General features: G+C 44.3%; 1 protein-coding gene and 1 long non-coding RNA gene across 2 annotated transcripts in view; one reads left to right on the plus strand and one right to left on the minus strand.

The window, feature by feature from the left end:
* Window positions 1–9,953, minus strand: part of LOC119086289 — a 39,780-nt gene extending 29,827 nt beyond the window's left edge. Inside the window, exon 1 of the long non-coding RNA XR_005089542.1 lies at window positions 9,569–9,953. This is a non-coding gene — a long non-coding RNA (uncharacterized LOC119086289). The remainder of the gene's footprint in view (window positions 1–9,568) is intronic.
* Myo5b (myosin VB) overlaps window positions 1–19,896 on the plus strand; it is a 303,407-nt gene that overhangs the window by 81,800 nt on the left and 201,711 nt on the right. The gene's annotated exons all lie outside the window — the stretch shown is intronic.

Here is a 19,896-nt window from a genome sequence, read left to right on the forward strand (position 1 = left end):
CTTTGCATTGTAAACAACATGAGTTGAGCATAACCGTGACATTGACATTTCACAAAAGAAACTAAATTCTACCATTCGAAAAACCATGACCCGTGCCTCAGTTTACTCATCTGAAAAATGGTGATATCACCCACCCATTGCCATTGCATATTACTTTATAGAGCTGACAGCAAGCCAGCTGATGCAGTAACCAGGCATGCAAGGGCTTTAAACATGAGGCCATGGATAAAATCCAGGCTCAGGTGGCAGGGAGATTTTAATGCTATAAATGGGGCTGTGAAATGGAAGTTTAATCTTTTGAAATCTGATCCCATTTGCTCAGTGTAAGGAATGAACTTGGGAAATCAATAAAATGAGTTAATTGTGTGCTCTCTTTTTGCAATTGGTGTAGCAGTCCTTTAGGATTTGGACAGTAGCTCAGCTTCCATGCTCTTTAAGCTAAAACAGCACTTGAGATTCCTGGAGATAAGGAGAGCCGCTGAATTGCTTCCAAAGAGGGTAACAATCAGAGGCGATGAGGAGAGTGGGTAAGAGCGCTGTTTGGAGGCGCTCCCTGAAGGAGTCTGCCATCAAAACTCATGCACTGGCTTCAGACTTTAAAGCCCGAGCACATCTATCTTTGGGCAGTTAATGCTTTTTGGGATGTCCTTTAATACGCAGGAATGAATTGAAATTCCCTGGAGCCTGATGATGGTAAAGCCACACTTGATGTTCAGACATCAGGAAGGGGAAGCAGCTCTCCGACTTGAATAATTAAATTGTAACAGAGCAGTGTTCCTTAGCCCACTGAAAGGCTTTTCTCTGATGGGCACGTGCCCTCATCTTTCACACAAATGTGAAAGAGAGTTCTCGGCCTCCAAGTCATACGCCTTGAGTGAAGTTGGCAGAAATGATCATAGCGCATCGCACACCAAGGGAGTGGTGGTCCTGGGGGGCACAGTGGTTTGTGTCACAGCACCCCAAGATTGCTCTAGAATGAAGCCCCCAGGGCTGGGTATTTTCGTCAGTTTGGTTCACTGTCTTCTAACAGGCATTGAGAACAGTGCTACCAGCATAGCACGGTGCTGAGCAGATATCTTTTGAGAGCAAGGATGGGGAGCTACTGAGAAAGCCTCCTGTCACTCATCAGGTGGGTGGTGGGGCCGGGCAGGGAGCAGGAGGCTCCACTAAAATATCTCAGCAAACAACGATTAATTCCTGGCAATGAGAATACGTTCTAATTGTGCATTATTCATAGGCAATCAGCATCGCATAACCTTCGTTAAACAAGACTATTTTAAACTTTAATGTGGGTGATAGGCCTGGGTGTTTTTGATTTGGTTTGTGTGGTGTTAATAAATGTCTTATTGAAATAAATGGCCCCCATTTGTTTTTAGCAGTGTTGTGGCTGAGAAGCAAGATGCTCTGCTTGGGGGTGGCTGTGAAATCGGTTCATTTTCACGAGCGTCTTGACTATAGGAATGGTATCGTCACTAGGCATTGTTTATTATTGAGTTCCTACTATGTGCCAGCATGGAAACACACTGTTTTTAAGGAGTTAATCTCCATCAGAGGGGCAGGGAAGGAAGAGGGGGTACCAAAGGCCCTCCTTGGCTTGAGGCAGATAGGAACGGAGTCTTGACAGAGTCAGTCAACTGTCGCACTGACTGAATGCTTGAAGTGAGGTGCTGCTGTGTGTCTACCTGGCGTACAGAGCTGGGGCTTCCACCACGACTTCCTTGGAATGTAGTTTGATAGGTGTAGGTGGCTGGCTGGCAAAGAAGAAGTCTCGCCTTTTCCTATTGACGCGAGGGTCTCAGTGCCTGGGTTACCATGATGGGTCAATGTTGAGTGCCAGTGCCGTGTGTAGAGAACTGTGTGTGTGTGTGTGTGTGTGTGTGTGTGTGTGTGTGTGTGTGTGTTTTATTTTACAATACTATTCAGTTCTACATAACAGCCACAGATTCCCTTGTTCTCCCCCTTCGAACTGTGTGTTTTGACAGTATCATTTCTCAGAATGAAGCTCTTGGAGGATCTGATCAAGGTGCTTCTGCTTCTTATCCCAGACCTTTAGAATGAGCCTTCAACTTCTGTTCTGCTTTGTCCCACTCAGTCTATGGGTTCCCACCTTTATTTCCAACCTTTATCTTCTGCATTAATTCCCTGGAGAGGCCTTCTTGTAATTTGTTTATTTAATTAGTGTGTGTGTGTGTGTGTGTGTGTGTGTGTGTGTGTGTGTGTGTGTGTGTATCTACATATCCAGAGGTGCTATGCATGCCATGCTCGTATGTGGAGGTTATAGAACAGTCTTATGGAGCTCATTAATTCCTTCTCCCTGCCTTTGCCTGGGTTCTGGGGGATCAAACTGAAATCACCAGGCTTTGGCTGTACGCATCTTGAGCATGGAGCCATCTTTTTGATCCAAGAAGCCCTACCAACATTTCTTTTTCTTCCCTGTGCTATGGATCAAGCTCAGGGCCTTGCATGTACCAGGCATGCACAGGGCCACTGAGCTCAGCTTCACTCCTGGGTCCCCTTGAGCTTGTTTCTGCGCCCCACCCCACCCCGGTTGCTTTCCTTTCCTTCAGGGCTGAGGGACCCTTGTGTCTGAGTCAGTCTGTCTGTCTGTCTGTCTGTCTGTCTGTCTGTCTGTCTCTCTCTCTCTCTCTCTCTCTCTCTCTCTCTCTCTCTCTCTCTCTATGATGCAAGCTCCTACCGTAGGGTGTCCTCAGTGCAGCAACCTTGTCTCTCTCTCTCTATTCCAGTGCCCAGTCTCTGCCTGGCACATAGTAGGTAGTCCATAACATGCCACATAAAGTGTCCAGGTGGCTCTTAAGAATGGCCAAGGTGTGTTCCTGGGAGAGGAGCTTCAGTGAGTGGCGAGCAGAGGCCTTCTGTGGGTCAAGTGCCCTGAGAAGCTAGGACAGGCAGGCATGTTGTCACTCCTAATGCTCAGAGAGTAACCTAACCCGCACACACTGCCGAGCACTGAAGACTTTAGTAGCTGCTCACCATGATGGTCACAGAGGCTTCTGCAAATGTAGCACTGGGACTAGGGATAGTAGCCGTTACAGGTCTGTTATGCTTTAGTTCTCTAAGTTAACCCACAGGACATGTATTAAGTGAAGGATGTAATCTCTCTGAAGGATTTGCTCCCAAGATTGCAAAAAAGATAAAACCCAGAAGATTATTGTTTTGTTTTGTTTTGCTTACTAAAAAATCATAATCTGGGAGTTGGGTGCATATCTGTGGTGGTTTGAAAGAAAAAGGGTCCCCAAAGAGAATGGCACTATTAGGAGGTGTGGCCTTGTTGGAGGAAGTATGTCATTGTAGGGGTGGGCTTTGAGGTCTTTTTTTCTTAGGCTTCCCACAGTGTGACAGTCAGTCGACTTCCTGTCGCCTGCAAGATGTAGCACTCTCAGCTCCAGCACCACATCTGCCTGCGTGCTGCCCTGCTCCCCGTCATGATGATGATGGACTGAACTTCTGAGACTGTAAGCGAGCCAACAAATTAAATATTTTCCTTATGAGAGTTGCCGTGGTCATGGTGCCTCTTCACAGCAGTAGTAAACCCAGCTGAGACAGTATCTGTTTCAGTCTCTGATTAGTCTATGGAAACAACGTACTATCTATCAGCGCCCATTGTAGAGCATGGACCTTGTCGTTCAGTTCACACTTGAACTTTTCAATTTTTTTTTTCTGGCAGAAAAATGATACATACACACACATACACACTGGTGGTGAAACTCCTTCAGTGCTAGCCTCAATGCCCGTCTTTGAATTGGTCAGGATTTGGTCAGGATTAAGTCAGAAGCTTAATATTTTTATATTTAAATAAAAATACTTTTCTTATTAAAAAATTTAAATGCATTTATTATCTCACAATTTCGTATATATTATATATATTTGATTATAATCTCTCCTCGTCATCTTGTTTTCCCTCCCTCTCTCCACTGAACAAAGCCTTTCTTCCTCCCAAGCCCCCATTATACTTTCTACCTTTCCCCACTGGGGCCCCTTGCATATAACTAAGGTTGCTGGCAAAAGCATGGTGGGTGTGCATGTGTGGGGGGGCAGCAGGGGTGGGGTTCACTTAATGAAGATAAGGCCGCTTAAATGGGTTTTGCGGACATATGCCATGGTTTCTTTAGTGCTGCTTCCTGTCCTGGTGGCTGGCTGGCTTCAACATGGCAGGAAACCCTTCCATTGGACCTTCCGGCTGCTTGTGGCATGGTGTAGTGTTAACCCAAGTCACCGTGCCATACATTAGGTCTCCAGAGCTTGCCCATCTTTTTTGACGGTGCTTTGACTAACAGCTTCCCGTATGTCCTCCCTTTAAAGGGACTGTTGTCACTTACTAAATGACTGGCCTCAAACCGAAGCACAGCTGGGTGTGGTACCGGCTCTAGCCCTCCCTGAGCCACGTCAAGATCGAGAAGCATTAGCTTGCGCTGGGGGACATGCCCCTGCAGCAGGAAGTGGTAGAGCAAGAGCCAGGGCCGGGGAGGCATGAGCCCTGGTTCTGTTTGCTGGTCCCTTGGTCTGAAGCAGGGGAAGGGACGAAAGGGTAGAAGCACTCTTGTGCCTCTGCCTCTTTCCACTCCCAGGAGCATGCTAGGCAATAACTGCTGTCACGTGATACTCTGGAACCTGACTGGAGGATGTTGTGCACTGGGGTTCCGGGTGGAGAGAGCAGAGGGCTAAAGTCTCCCTGACTCATACCATGAAGCTCTTGGACAAAATTTACACACCGTCTTTGCCGGTTGACTTTGTAGGGAAATAATTAGAAGATCTTCTATTTCTTAGTCAAACTCTGTCGGTAAATGTACACAGACGATTATTGAAAGGACCCAGAAGCCTAATCCCACATAAAGGCAGTGTAAAATTCAATGACAAATGTCTGAAGTCCTTGTAAAATGTCTCCTGGAGGCCTGCGATTATCTTACTTAGGTAAACGCCCACGTTCTTGGTTAGATCATCAGAAGTGAGACCCATGAGTTGCAAGGCTCTGCCCATGGGAATAGAAGGAACCTCAAACTCCCCCCCCCTCACCTCCATGCTGTGCCTTTGTGTGTGACTGTGCTGCTACCACTGTCCTGAGACACAGTGTTCACATGTCACTAAACTATACTGAAACCTCTAACTGGGTCCTATATGAGAAGCCTCTGGACTGTTTGGCCCTTCCTCTCCGAGCCCGTTCCCCTCCATTGCTTGATGGGCATTTTCTGTTTGAGGTATTTTTTAATGTTTTTATTTCTCTTGCAATTTCAATTACTTTTTTATTAGGAGTAGTAGGTACAAGAGACAAGGACCCAGGTGTACCTCAGATTAGGAACCCACATTCTTAGACTTCATTGAGAAACTTCAAATTGAAACCCCCTAAGATGTGTGTTGATTCCATGTAGACGGATTGCGTGCAAATGAAATGGGCAACATGTGCTTGAAATATTTTTTGTTTGTTCTTTTTTTCCAGACAGGGTTTCTCTGTGTAGCTTTGGTGCCTGTCCTAGATCTTGGTCTGTAGACAAGGATGGCCTCGAACTCACAGAGATCCACTTGGCTCTGTTTCTGGAGTGCTGGGATTAAAGGGGTGCGCCACCACCAACCAGCGTGCTTGAAATCTTCATTCACTTTGTAGTTTTTCTGAGATCTTTCACAGGAACATCACTGTTCTTCCCATTCATTCAGAGGAATGTGCAGGTTGACAATTTTGACAGTGCCCTGGGTCCTCAGGGGAGGCATCTGGGGAACAGATAGGTGACCTAAAAGTTGACTTTGCCTGGTTCTAAGTTACTCGTGTTCCAAGAGCCAGCACTGGCCTGGATCACACGGAAAAGCTGACTCCCTGAGTGTCTATTACGTAAGATTGTCTCTATTCATGTCTGAGTCTAGGTCTTTTTTATTCCTCTTTTGATATCCTGCCTCTGCTGGAAACCTGCCCCTGCTCATCCAGCTCCGTGCTACCATGCTGCTCATCCATACCACACAACTCAACCTTTTTAAAATTTACGCTGTGGCCTGCAGGCCCAGAAAACTTCCCTTTCGGAGCATTTTCATCATGAGAAATAGCTGAGTACTTAGATATTCTAGTGTTGATTTTGGTTGGATTTTTGGGGGACACCTAATATCAATGTTACAATTTAATTGGAATCTATACAACATGGCAAATGGTTTTGGTGCCTGTTGCTTCAAAACAACAGCTACAATTTGACACAGTATCTCTCAAATTATTTGAACAATATGTACATAAAATAAGCTGCTTAAAGCAGTATAGTACAACCACATATATTTTGGTGTCATTAAAGTATAACCCTACAGAAATTTATGGATTAATCTGCTTGATGGAAAGCTAAAGGCAAATTGTACTGTGGAGGGAGGGAATGCTGCTGTAGATGATATTGGGGGTGGGGTGGGATTACTGTCTTGCTCCTGAGTGGTGGTCTCTGGCCTGAACCTTGCTTGTGGCCCAGGTGGGAAGAAGTTGGTCCTTGTTCTATCATTACATCACTGTTCTAGGATACAAAACAGTGCTAGCATCCTCTCGGTTTTAGACTGAACTTGGTTTTTCTGGCTGGTGATTTCTTTCCAAAAACAAGCAGTCTCTGTTTGTTTTTCTCGGTTTTATAAGTCCCATGGTCCCTCATTACCATCGGGCACATGACTAACCATATCTGCTCCTTGAGGTAGCAAGGCTTTGCCAGGAGACCTTGTAAGGCTGGGCTGTTCTGTCCTTCCCAATGCACTGGCTGACAGCTGATGATTCCTTACTAGATCTCACTGGGAATACAGCAAGCCTGTCAGGCTTTCTGCCTGTTGTGCTCTATAGCAGTGATTCTCAATCTGTGGGTTGCGACCCCTTTGGGTATCAAACAATGGGGAATCAAAACAATGGCAAGACAGCATTTGCCTGTGCATGATCTGTAGTCCGGATCGGTGTGTGAGCAATGGTAGGCCAGATGCTGTGTGTGCCAGAGAGAGGAGAGAAGTGCACAGCAGAGATGCAGAGGTTCAGAGGTTGAGGTTCGGATGTTTCTGGTGCCTTGGGGTCAGAGGAAAGTCAAGGATGCCTAATCTTCACAAGTAATAGACACTCACTGACTCGCTGACACTCTCCTCTTCCCTCTCCCCTCCCTTTTCTCCTCTCTTCTCCCTTTCCTCCCTCTTTCCCTTCTCTCCTCCTCCTCCCCTCCTCCTCCCCTTCTCTCCCCTCCCTCCCCTCTCCTCCCGCCTGTCCCTTCTCTTCTCTTTCCAGTATCTTTTCACATGGCTCTGGTTGGCTTGGGACTCATGTGGACCAGGCTGACCTGTCTCTGCCTCTCAAGAGCTGGGGACTAAAGGCTTGTGCCACCACAGCCTGGGAGAAGTTGTCAAGGTTTTCAAGTTTTCTCTGTATATTTGTGAAAGTTTTGCTCCCATTTTCTGGTAGACTTTACATTTGTTTGTGGAGTCTTTTAAAAGAAAAGGAATGCTGTCAAATTTCTTTTTTCTTTTATGGGTTCTGAACTATGTCAGGATTTCAAATTCTAGAAAATGGAGTATTTTTGAGGCCCAGCAACATGAAGACTTATTCAGTGACTGAATGTGTGTGTGTGAAGGGGGTGGGGCTGAGAAGACTTGGGAGAGGGGAAACTCATCAGACTATAGTATATGGAAAAAATCATTTTCAGTTACATATAACATTATTGTTTTAATATATAATTATTTTATGTATTCTGTATAAATTATATATTCCTAACATGTAATATAGAAGATAAAATGGAGCACTTGCTGCAGGGTACTCTGTCCCCCCTCCTTGTTCCACTCTGAGCTCTCGAATGTCACACACATTCCTTCCTGCTGACAGCTTTTTAGGAAGTTGAGGCTCCTCCTGTTGGGAAGTCTGGAAGTAACATTTCCCTGTCCTGTGGTTTTCATGGTACTGTTGTAACTTGTCTACAGTTTTGTTTTGTTTTGTTTTTTTAGCAGACTAGGTTTTGGGTTTTTTTTTTTTTTTTTAAAAAAAAAAACCTGAATCTTAACCAAAGTTATGAGCTGTAAACACACCCTTGGAGTTAGAAAGGACCCAGCAGCAGGAACTCCACACCCCGATTTCTCCTCCCCATCACTGCCTGACCTTGGGCTTGTCCCCAACCCTTTCTCATCATCTCTGTTCAATTTCAAATGCAGGAATGCCTCTCTCGCATCACTGTTCTGTGGATTTCAGCTCCGGGCTGTGTCTGCTTCTGTGGATTTTTTTTGGTCTATCATTTTCTCCTAATCTTTTCTTTCCATCTTTGAGCCTCTTATTTGAAATCCCTTCAAGGCGAGCAGTTATTCATTTGGAATCTTCTTTGTTTCTGCGGGCCTTTATACGTGTCTGCCTCATTTCCTGGACCCTGTCTCTGAGGCTGAAATTAGCAATGTGCAGAGGCAGACCAGATGCATGACTCTCATGAAGTAACAGCCTTGAAATAGCCCAAGTCTACTGGTAGAGGGTTGCACTCCACAGCTCCAGTGAGCACTTGCCTGGGGGCTGTCCTAACCAGCAGTCTCACTGGTCTCCCGCTTTGCTAGACGTTTGAGGATGACCTCAGTGCATGAGCATCCTTTAAGTCAACCCTTGCCTTTACTAGCTCCATCTTCCCGCTTTCCTATAAATGTATGAATATGAAAAGCTTTTGGATATAGTCAAGGTATACCTGCATGCAAATAGAAGTTTCAATCTACAGAACCTAAACCAAAGTCAGAGGTGCTGAGCTTCATTTAATCGGGTATAGTCTTCAAACAGACTCTGAGGTGGCTCATTTAAAAACAAATAGTATTTTTTAAAATAAATAAATTTATTTAGTTACATCCCAGCCAGTTTTCCCTTCCTCCTCTCCTCCTAATCCTTCCCCCCCCATCCCCCCTCTGTTCCCAGCCCCCAATCCACTCCTCCTTAATTTCTGTTTAGGAAAGGGCAGCTTTCCCATGAGTATCAACAAAACATGTTTTGTTTTTTGGGTTTTGTTGTTGTTGTTTTGTAAACCATACAATGGCAGAAATAGCTTCAGATGATGACAAGAAGATAGGACAGTTGGCAGAGTTCAGAATATATTTGGCGGCTGCTAGTAGTTTTGTGTTAGGAACATCTCCTTCCTGAGTGGGCTCTACCTCATGGCACAATCCTGCAGGTTAAGGGCTGAGATCTGTGGATGCTGGCCTCGATGAGGTACCGCCTCTAAACTGTAGCTTTATTTCTATAGGGGATGGTTGTGACCAAATTTCCAAGAACACAGGTTAGGGGTGCTATGAAGGTGAATGAATAAACCCATTAAACGATGTTTCAGATAGGAGCTCTCTTCCCCAAAGTGTTGAGTACTCTATTAATGCAGATGTAGGTGGGAAATAGACACTTATGTTAGTAAATATGCATTGGTTCATCAAGGCTTTTGAGACGGGCCTCCAAATATTTAGCTTGTCCTTTACACCGCCCCCTGCCGCTGCATGAACAATAGTAGAGGACTTTGTTCCAGTGTCATTGGATCAGGTGGCCAGTTTCTGCAGCATATCTATGTTTCCAGAAGAGACTTTGCCTCTTCTTGGCTAAAGTTGGGGCCCAGGCACATACCTGCTGAGATGACCTGAGATGCATGTCCCCGTAAGAAGGTTTCACAGCATTCTGAGCATGCAGGCTGTGTGGGCTGTCCTGGGAACCTAGCACGTCTGGGATGGTTGCTGTGGAAAAATCGAATTCTGAATTCCAGCTTGGAACTTGGAACACAACTTGTTTGCATACTGATAAAGGGGGTTCTTTGTCGGTGCGGCAGGATGTTGTGGATCCTGCCATAGGGGAAGTGGTAATGTACTGATCTTCCTTCGAGATGGAACTAAAAGGGAGTAGCTCCTCTGTGCTGCATTGTTACACACCACAGGTCAGTTACAGGGAGACGTGAAGTTCATAAAACGCTAGAGCAATACTGGTTTTAAGTTACACTAGAAACATTGATTTTAAAAAAAAATCCCCAAAGAGACATTAAAATTAGGAGCTAAGGAGAGGCAGTGGGTGCAGAGGCAGGACACACTCATGGGACAATAGTAATTTCTCAGAATAGTGAAAATGCTGATTGTAGAACATCACTATGAATCAATGTGAATATGAATATTCACTATGAATCAAATGCATGGGAAGACAAACCCTCTGAAGAATGGTAATACTGTACACCATCCTTTTGGGGTCTTTGTCTCTGATCGGTGGTCTCATTCTTAAGGAATACACACTAGTGTGCTGAGTGAAGACATCTTTTGTTAATTTTCCTCAGAAAGAAGCTGTGGATTTACTTTTTTCATATCTCTTTTCCTTAAAGAAGGGTCCCTATAAATTGATCTCTAGAAAAACTTTTAAAATGCTACTTAAGAGAATAGAATAATGGCTATTAGATTCTGGGAATGGAGTGTATAATTGTGAGTGGAGAGAGTCATTCATCTATACAGGGCTCTATTTGGATACAGGGATAACTTCCAGTGTCCTGTAGCACATCAGGACAGTTATGGTTAACAGCAATTGAATACTTAAATTGCTAATAGAGGACTTTTATCATTCCAAAACCAAGTGTTTGAGGAGACAGATCCACCTTATCCTTAACTTGATGCTTATGAATAGTTCATGTATTGGGATATCTTATTGTAGCCTATAAAAGTGTATGATTGTGTGTTGTCCAAAAGAAAAATTAAAATGTACTTTTAAATGATGCTTTAAAGGGAAGTTGCTTTGTCTTCCAGAAGGGCAGATGGGTAACAAAGAAAAATGATTGTTTTAGGGAGAGCCCCCCCACCATGATGTTATTGAAACTGGGAGTAATAGAAATCCATTAACAAAGATTGGTCAGTCACTGGCATAGGCCTTCTATTGGGCCAAGAATTTTGGAAGAAGCAAAGATGCATAATACACAAGCCATCTTCAAAGGAAATTTATGATCTCAATGGGTAGATAAGATAGACATGCAAAACAGAGGCTGGGAAAGACTGAACTGCTTGCTATAAATCACTTTTGTACAGTGATATATGTATCGATGCATATGTTTTAAATGGCAATGGACTCAACTGCATAATCCTGGCAATTAGTAGAAAGTGGTAATTTTTTAAAGCATAGGGTCCTTGAAGGAGGGTGAAATCCTGGGTTGTGCAAGAGAATATGTCACAATGTAGGCCATAAAGATTGTATTGCTCTTTTCATTATATTCCATATGAGCTAATTTGGAGTTAGATAAGAACATGAATCTTCTAAAGATTTGGAGCTGGGGTTATTGTTCAGGTGTGGAGTGCATAGTACTCCTGGATTATTTCTCCAGTCTGTTTCTTTGTGTACGTGACACACAAATTTCAGCTAACTGCTTGGCATTTCTGTAGCTGGAGAATTTCTCTCCTGCTGCCACCAAGGCCCGCCAGTCCCAGAGCCCACTTATAAAATAAACACACTGACTCTTATATTATTTAAACTGCTCGGCCATTAGCTCAGGCCTACCATTGTCTAGCTTTACCTGGTGCCTCTACATGATGCTCCCTGAATGGGCAGCTGGTGTCTCCTCCCCCTGCCTTCCTCTCTTTTTCTTCTCTCCTCTCTGTTAGTCCCGCCTATACTTCCTGTCTGGCTACCAGCCAATCAGTGTTTTATTTATACAGAGTGATATCCACAGCACATTTCTACAAGGGAGTTCTTCATGTTTGGTTCCAAATGAAAGAACCATAGAAGGTTTTCCAGTGTCTGAATGGTGTAGGGCACACATAGTCATGTGAGCAATAGTTTGGGGAATTAGTTAATGAACACTCCTTAAGGCTCAGCAGTAGAGGGATCGGTGGGTACCCATATCCATATGCTGGAATTGTAAAATGGGTGAACCAGACCAGCATATACCAAAAATGATAAAGTCAGTGTTGGGTCTAAAAACTGCAGAATGGATAGTATGTTATCATTTATCTGAAATATACAATCAGAAAATATTAGAAGTTCTGGGGTACCTGTTTATGTAATTATGGCACACAAATATGGGTGAGAGTCAACCCACTGGCTGGATAGCATAATGGGTTGTTTGGACTTGAAAGGGCAGTTGGATGGGGATGAAACTCTCAAAGATGAAGGAAATTTTGTTTTGTAAGTCCAAAGTTGGAGCAGGATAAAAAATGAACATGGGATATTGGGGATATGAATACTTGCTAGAACTGTTCCGTATTTTATAAAGATCTCTGCTATTTCATAGTGAAACTCTTTAAAAGGATGGTAAGCAGAACTAAGATCAGTGTGCTTTGCTGAGAAGTGTGGCAGGGACTTTATTAAGCCCATGCTTCTGTGATGGAAGGAGACCAGAGTACAGACAAGAGTACCTGTGTCAGACCTTTGTACTGAGACCTCAAACATTGTGTAAAGCTACCATTTTCCAGTGCGCTGGCAGTGGCATCCTGGGCACAGGCTTGGCAGCTAATATTGAAGGCCAAATTCGTACAGGTGTTTTGGCATCTCTTGAAAGAGCGTCTGTACTAGCTTCTTTATAATACGATTGGCTGCTCACATAATTGTCTGAAATCTCGATGTGACACTATTATGTGATCTCAGAGGACTGAGGAGAGAGGCCAAGCACTGGAAGTGTTGGCTGGCTTCATGAGGAACTGTTTGTTGTCCGTGTGCCTTGGCACCTGCCACATTGGTGCTTAAATATTTATTTGAACTAATGCATCTAAGAATGTTTTATTCATGTGGCACTGTTAATCAGGATGGGTATGAGATCGTCTCCCTGGATGCTGAGAATAAAATATGATGTACTAGATTTACAAAAGTAGTAGCAGCGGGAAAGACCTTTGCACCTACAAAGAGTCTCCCAGGAGAAGCTGTGGAGGCCCCTTAGTGGAAGATCTTCAGGTTCTAGTGCCAAGGGCAAGTCACTCACCTCAGCACACAGGGAGCAGGTGACTGCAACCCCCTGTGTTGGCATCAATCCTCCCAATATTCTTCTTCCCCCACCTTCACTATCATCTTCAACACTTTCATCTCAAAAAGCACAGGATCCTACCATCTTTCAGTGAATAAATGTGCCATATTTCTCCAAGATCGTTATCAGAGTATATAATCCCTTGAGATATAGGGTATTACCTCCACATTCTGGCAGGCAGCCAAAGGGTAACAGCAATGGCTTATATCCTTTGGGAGTCTCTTGGACTCATCTGACCAAAACTCAAAAGGAGATTTCCCATGCCTGGCACTGGTGTTTTTGTTAGTTCATGGCTCTTGAAGGGAACATTATTATTTCACGTGGCATAATTCCATTTAAACTATATGTATATACATATACACAAATATGTACATAGTTATATATGGATATAATACATATTTAAAATAAGCATACGAAATAAGTTTCTCTATTTTTTTTTTAAATATCCTCAGTGTTATTTATCTCTCCTCTGTGTTACCCTTCCCTTCTCCACTTAAATCCCCCATTTCCTCCTTCATAGCACCTTGTTCTGCTCTCCCCCTCTGTAGGGTGCCTTCTTCCTCCCTGTTCCCCTTGTCCCTTTCTCCCTTCTTCCAGGAGTACTGTGTTCAGTGTCCATGGTCGAAAGGATGACTGCTGAAGTGAGAAATCCAGCTTCCCAGGCAATAAAACAGGGCAGGTTTCTGCCTTCCTGAGTGTGGCCCTCGCCTCTGGGCAATAACACAGCCCTGAACAGCATTTGCATGTTAAATTATCTTTGTGCACTTTTATGGTCCATGATGTCACCATGTAGTTTAAGGTCTGAACTGGTAATCCTAGTTTCATCTGATACATAATTTCAAAAAGGCAGTGCTAGGCAAGTGGCTGGTGTCCCTGGGAAAAGTAACAGAGTGAAATGTTCTTTGTTTAGCCTGGAGATGGGGTGGGCTGATTATTAGATAGTCATGGCTACAGATGTTATGGATTTCAATTTTTTTTAAATATTTATTTATTTATTATGTACTGTTCTATCTGCACATACCCCTGCAGGCCAGAAGAGGGCTCCAGATCTCATTACAGACGGTTGTGAGCCACCATGTGGTTGCTGGGAATTGAACTCAGGACCCCTGGAAGAGCAGCCAGGGCTCTTAACCGCTGAGCCATCTCTCCAGCCTGGATTTCAATTTTTATAAAACTCTAGAGAGCAGGTGATGTGAATGTGTTTCCAATAATGCTTGTGTTTGTTAATGAAAATAATCTAAGCTGTTAGTATGATGGAGACATGATCATGTATGATGAGCTAGGTAACATACCAAGAAAGGTTCCAGGGCTGCTAATACTGATTATGTTGAGGCTGCCTGGAGATTTTGTGGATCTGATCTGGCAGGTGGGTGAGAGTGAAAGTCCTGCCTCAGAAGAAACTGGTTTTGGTTGACACTTTGTAAGAAGAACAGGCAGAGCCTGTTGAATTTACTGAGGCCCAACCTCCCAACCAATTTTCCTTGAGTGGGAATAACCTATTCCCCATTTACTTCTCAGAATAATTCTGAGGTTTGAGCTTGATAGTGATTTTATATTCTCCAAATGATAAACAAATCTGTTGCCATTACCATTAGAGTAAGTGGTGAGCCATATATGTTATAGGTTCAGAATTTCCTGGAAGACAGACCCTAAGAACTTTAGGAGCCTCTCTAGCAAGTAAAGAAATTGCTGTGTGAGTAATGAATTCTCTGGGGCTGGAAGTATTTAAGTCCAAACTGCATAAAACCATCCTTGTGCCAGAGATCAAGAAGAGATATGAAGATGGAGTCCACATTTTCTTTTGGTCTCCTGCCTCTCACCAATTATGTGGTTTAGATGGGCACATATTATTCTTGGCTCTACCAATCTACTATGAGAAAGCTTGTAGATAAGGGGGTCTAGAGAGAGCAGTAAAAATGGTTGACATGATATTATAAAAATCTGAATATGACTCAGAAAGCTGAGAGAAGAAATACCCAACTGCCTGCTTTACCCCCAGTAAAGGATCATGGGTTTGTCTTTTCCCAATTCATTTTACAGATTAGAAAATTGAAGCTCAAACTGACAGTATGTGCCACTGTTGACTCAATAAATGCTGGGTATTGCTTGACAAACTTTATTGTGTTGTGGAATTCTTCTAATTTTTAGAAGAGACCTCATGATACACTGAGGCACAAGGAGACTGTGTTACTCTCTAGAGTTGCACAGCTGCTGCTGCATCTGTCTGGCTGGAATGTGTTTTCTGTGAAAGTGCTTTGGTAATTGTTCATGCAAATATCCATGTCTTGTTAATTTGCTTTTAAGTGAAAGGATCTCCATTGAGGTAGACTAGATGTCTTGAGGATGAGTGAGCTAGAGATCCCTGATGATCCTGGATGCACTAGCAGGATGTATCTATCCTACCTATTACTATATGTGGCCTTGGGGACCAACTTAGCAAGCAAGCCTATGTATGTGAAGAATAATTGACTGTATGTTAAAGAGAAGTTAACTGTCCTTGACCAAAGATTGCATTCTTTTTTGACATTGGGTGCTTAGGACTCTAGTGCTTACACATCACACAGAATGTGCATGCCTGGGGTAATTATATGTTTGGGTTTTGTTTCCAGTTCCTGGTGCATAGTTTTTAAGATCATGGGACTCTCTGGATTGGCAGATGAGTCTTTTTTATGTTACCAAGGTGTCTGCAGCCTCTAGACAGCTTCAGGATAGGGACTGAATGCCAAAAATGCTAAGCAAGGTATGATTAGAGGGCTGTAACTAACTTTCAGTTCTCCTGCTTTGGCTGTAGGGAGAGGAGCTGGGGTGAAGTTAATCACCAGTGGCCAGTAGCTTAAGTAATGATGCCTATGTCAATGAAACTGCCATAAAACCTTAAAGGATGGAGTCTGGAAAACTTGAAGGTTGGTGAACGCATGGAGGTGCTAGGTTCCCTTGGAGGAGGCATGAAGACCGAGCCGCCCGCCCTCCCTCCAACCCTGTGTACCATTTCTGTTCGGCTGTTCCCTATTTATATCCTTTCTAATGAATTATGTTAGTAAAACACGTAAGTTTTGTGAGCTAGCCCAGCAAATGAAGGAATCCTAAGGACACCCCATTCCCCTTCACAGCTGATAGGTCAGTAGCATGGACAGAAACATGAGGCCTGCAACTATCATCTCACCTGGGGACCAGTGCTATGAGACTGAGCCACAACTTCAGGCTGATGGTATGCATGTTCTTTTCCATCTTCCCTGCATCCATACCATGGCTGGTGGATAAATCACGTGTGTACAGCATGGGGGAGTCAGCTGAGGCAGTTCAGAGCCTTCTCTTAGTGTTTGGTTGGTTAGTGTTTGTTTGCCTGAAGGTTGTGGATCTTCAATGAGGACAAAGGGTTGAGAATGAGCTGGAGAATCTCCTGGGCTCTGGAGTAGGTTGTCTTCAGAAGTGTCAAATCTCTTGGTGACTTCAAGTAGGATATAATCCATGTGAGGGCTGCTTGGAAGATGGAGTCCCAAGAAAGGAACCCCGTTGAAGGGGCTGGCCCAAGTCCCTGCTTTGATGATCTGTTGGAAGTTGGGGGAGGATGGGGAAATGAAGTCACCTGAGAAGAAAATGGCAGATGTTTTCTTGGAAGACATTGGAAGTTGACATCATTCATAACTTTCTTCCAAGTTCAGCTTGCAATACTCGGTGTAAAAGAATCTTGTCTCAAGTCTGCCTCCTGCTCGTTTCTTGGTTTACCCAACTGAGCTTTTGAAGGAAATGCTACAGGTGAGTTAGAGCCTTAGTCGGAGTGGGATGGCAGGCAGTGACTCGGAGATCAAAGGCTGCAGGGGGGACCCTCAGCAAGCAGCCCTTTGACTCCGGAGTTCCCTTAGGCTGGGTCAGCACAGCTGCTTAGGCAGCCTTCCGTATGTGGTGGATGTCCCTCGAGTGCTTATTGTTTAGCATAACTCCAGTGACAGTTTTGACTCTGTACTCTTTTCTTGTTTGTCCCCCCCCTCCTACATTGTCCTTATTTCTAATACTTGAGGAGCCTTCTGCTGACTGAGGATTGCTTGTGAATGCATGTTGAGCTCTGTTGGTCTCTGGTTCAACGTTATTCTCAATGGTGGCGGTGTGGATTGTGGTGGCATTGGTTTCTCTATGAACTTTATAAACATGTCTACTTGGAACAACATACAATAAGAACACAGCAAGAACAGGCAGGACAATGGGCGTAGAGGTGTGTGAGGTCCTTGTGAGGTCTGCTTTGGAAAACTATGGCTTGAGAGGCTGCTGGATGGCTTCCCGGAACTAAGATGGAGAGCCTTTAGAACTGGGGGCTTACGTCTCTTGACCATGTCGCCAGAGCCAGGCCACCATTCTGCCAGGCTGTCCCCCTTTTGGCAAGCTGTACTAACTACCCCGGCAATCCCTTTTGCTGGTGCCATTTCATTTTATTTTTCTATGTTTTGTCTTGTGCCTTTGAAAATGGTACTGATGCTATTTCTTGTGTGCGCTGTTTGAGATGATGAAAATCCTAGAGGCTTGATGGTGGTGATTATGTAATATGAGTATATTTTATGTTTAAAGTTGTTTAAAATGACTGAAATGGAAGGTGTTGTTACGTTTTAGTATAATTAACTGTAATTTGAGAACAATGATACTTGTAACAGGAACAGCCCCTCCCCACATCAGAAGTCTCTGGGCTGTGACTGAATGGTATCTTGTGCCCTCGTGGTAATGAGACCCAGCTACCCTAGGGTAGAACCACAGGAGAATCCAGGACAGGGATTCCTTTGGACACGTCCCATTTGGACCATTGCCCAAGCTCTAAGCCTGGATGGTCTGGCTGTACTCTAGAGGCCACCAGCTCCATTGAAACCCCAGGTGGCTGTACTGCAGAAGCTCAGTCATTCATGCAGTCTTCCATTCATGGTCTCCAGTGTTGGCAAGATGGCGGGCAACTGGGCGATGTATAAACAGTGAGATTTCTCTGCTCTGTTGCTGCAGTGAGGGGCTCCGCACCCCAGGGAAAGAATTTAAGGGAGCTTCATTTCTTAACCCGTGCATCATCTTTTAGAGAAGGCGGGGGTAAGACACCTTTAGGGTTGGTAGGAAGAAGAGGGCTTCTATGACCTCTCTCACACAGGGACAGTTGCAGCAGGGTGTGTGTGCGTGCATGCGTGCGTGCGTGCATGTGTGTGTGTCTGCCCTCTGAAGAGGAAAGATAGTCACAGATTAAGTGTATTACCTTTCCCTGGAATGTAATTTTTTAAAAACCTAATATGCACATTAATGAAAGATTTGGAGAAAAACAGACATAGTTATAGTGAGGCCAAAGACCAGAATGAAATATCCACTGCAATCCTTGTTAACGGTATTGAAATAAAATACGTAAGATTGGGTATGTAAAATGAAAAAAGTTAATGAAGGATTCATGCTGCTACCATCCAGTCAAGGGGAGACGCCCCCTGGAAGTTTGCAGCCCCATCTCTCTGCCTAGGACAAGAGTGTCCAGATGCTCTTGTCCTTGGACTGTTTTTGAGGCTTACATGAATAGAGTAGTTTAGTGTATGTTGTGCTTTGGTCACAGCTGGAATTCGCCTTGTGTGTACTTGTGGTTTGTTCCTATCATGACTGATTCAAGTGTACTATGATAGGGATAGCCTGGAGTTTGTTCATTCTATTGCTAGAGGCATTGGTTTATTTATAGTTTTTGGCAATTATATAAAAGGCTGCGTGCAGTAGTCTTGTACCTGTCTTTTGGTGAACATATGTTCACACGTCTTTTGGGCGCCTAAGTAGGATGGCTGTCACAGGAGAGGTGGCTCACAGCCTCAGCTCTCTGTGTATCCAAAACCCCACACTGGGCCACATCTTTTGTCAGAGCTTCATTCCTTCTCCCCTCCCTCCCCCTTTTCCTTCTTCCCTCTCCCTCCCTCCCCCCTTTTCCCCTCTTCTCTTGTGGTATGTAATGGAGTCAGTCATTCACACTTTTAAATTTCCCTAATGACTGAAGTTGAGCACTTCTAGCCTTTGCATGGCTATAAAGGTGAGGAGACTGCTGGGGGGTAACAGTGTGTGCACTCCCCTCCCTTGCGGTTGGGGACATAGATAGAAAGGTTTGCCCTAATGGACACCAAAGTGTGTTCTCAGTCTTGTGGGACCTAGAAGGAAGCCTGTTCCCAGGATGCTCGGGGATCTGAGACTGATTTAGGAGTGCTGATACAGCTCTTCTGCTGTGGGGCCTCCTCTATCTGAATTCAGCTTAACAGACACCAGATCTTTGGAGACTCCTGTCCTTTTCCAGCCTTTGGGAGGTAGATTGAGTTAGGATAAAGGAGCATCCCAGCTCTCCCTATTTCCACTGACTTCTCTGCTCTGGCCCTGGTTGCTTGGCTTCTGTTGCACTCAGAGAACATGAGCGTTAAGTCCAAGCATGGCTGCCTTGTTTGGGAACATGCATCTTATCCTCCAGGGAAAATCAGGTCCAAGGAGTGTGTTGGCTGAAGACTGACGTGTGTTTTGTAGCATGCAGGGACCAATGAAAGAGCTGACCTCTCTGAACTCTGCCTCTTCTGATCCACAATAGCAAACTTACCTTGTGAGCACAGAGCTCTAGCATCCCAGCAGGTAGAGGCCTGCTGACCACCTTTAACCAGCCTTTTCCTGTCTTAGTCTGTTTCCCCACCTGCCCTTTACGTAACCCAAGTAACCACTCTAGAAGCAGCCATTCTTTAAAATGAATAAAGCCTCCTCGTGAGGTTTGCCTGAGGTATGATTGAGCAAATGTTATAAAAACTTAAGATTGGGAATTGTGCAGACGAGCACTTTGAATCTGTGGGAGGTGACTGGTTACCCACGATGCTTAAGCTCTGAGCACTTTGCTGCTTCTGATTGGACCTCTTGTTCGTGCTGCATGGTGAGTGTGAATTTAGCAGCTGGATCCAGCCCATTTTGAGTCGAAAGTTCATTTTTCTTAAACAGTTTTGCTTTGGGTTTTAAA

The sequence above is a fragment of the Peromyscus leucopus genome, chromosome 19 (assembly GCF_004664715.2).
Source record: "Peromyscus leucopus breed LL Stock chromosome 19, UCI_PerLeu_2.1, whole genome shotgun sequence".
NCBI classification, from domain to species: domain Eukaryota; kingdom Metazoa; phylum Chordata; class Mammalia; order Rodentia; family Cricetidae; genus Peromyscus; species Peromyscus leucopus.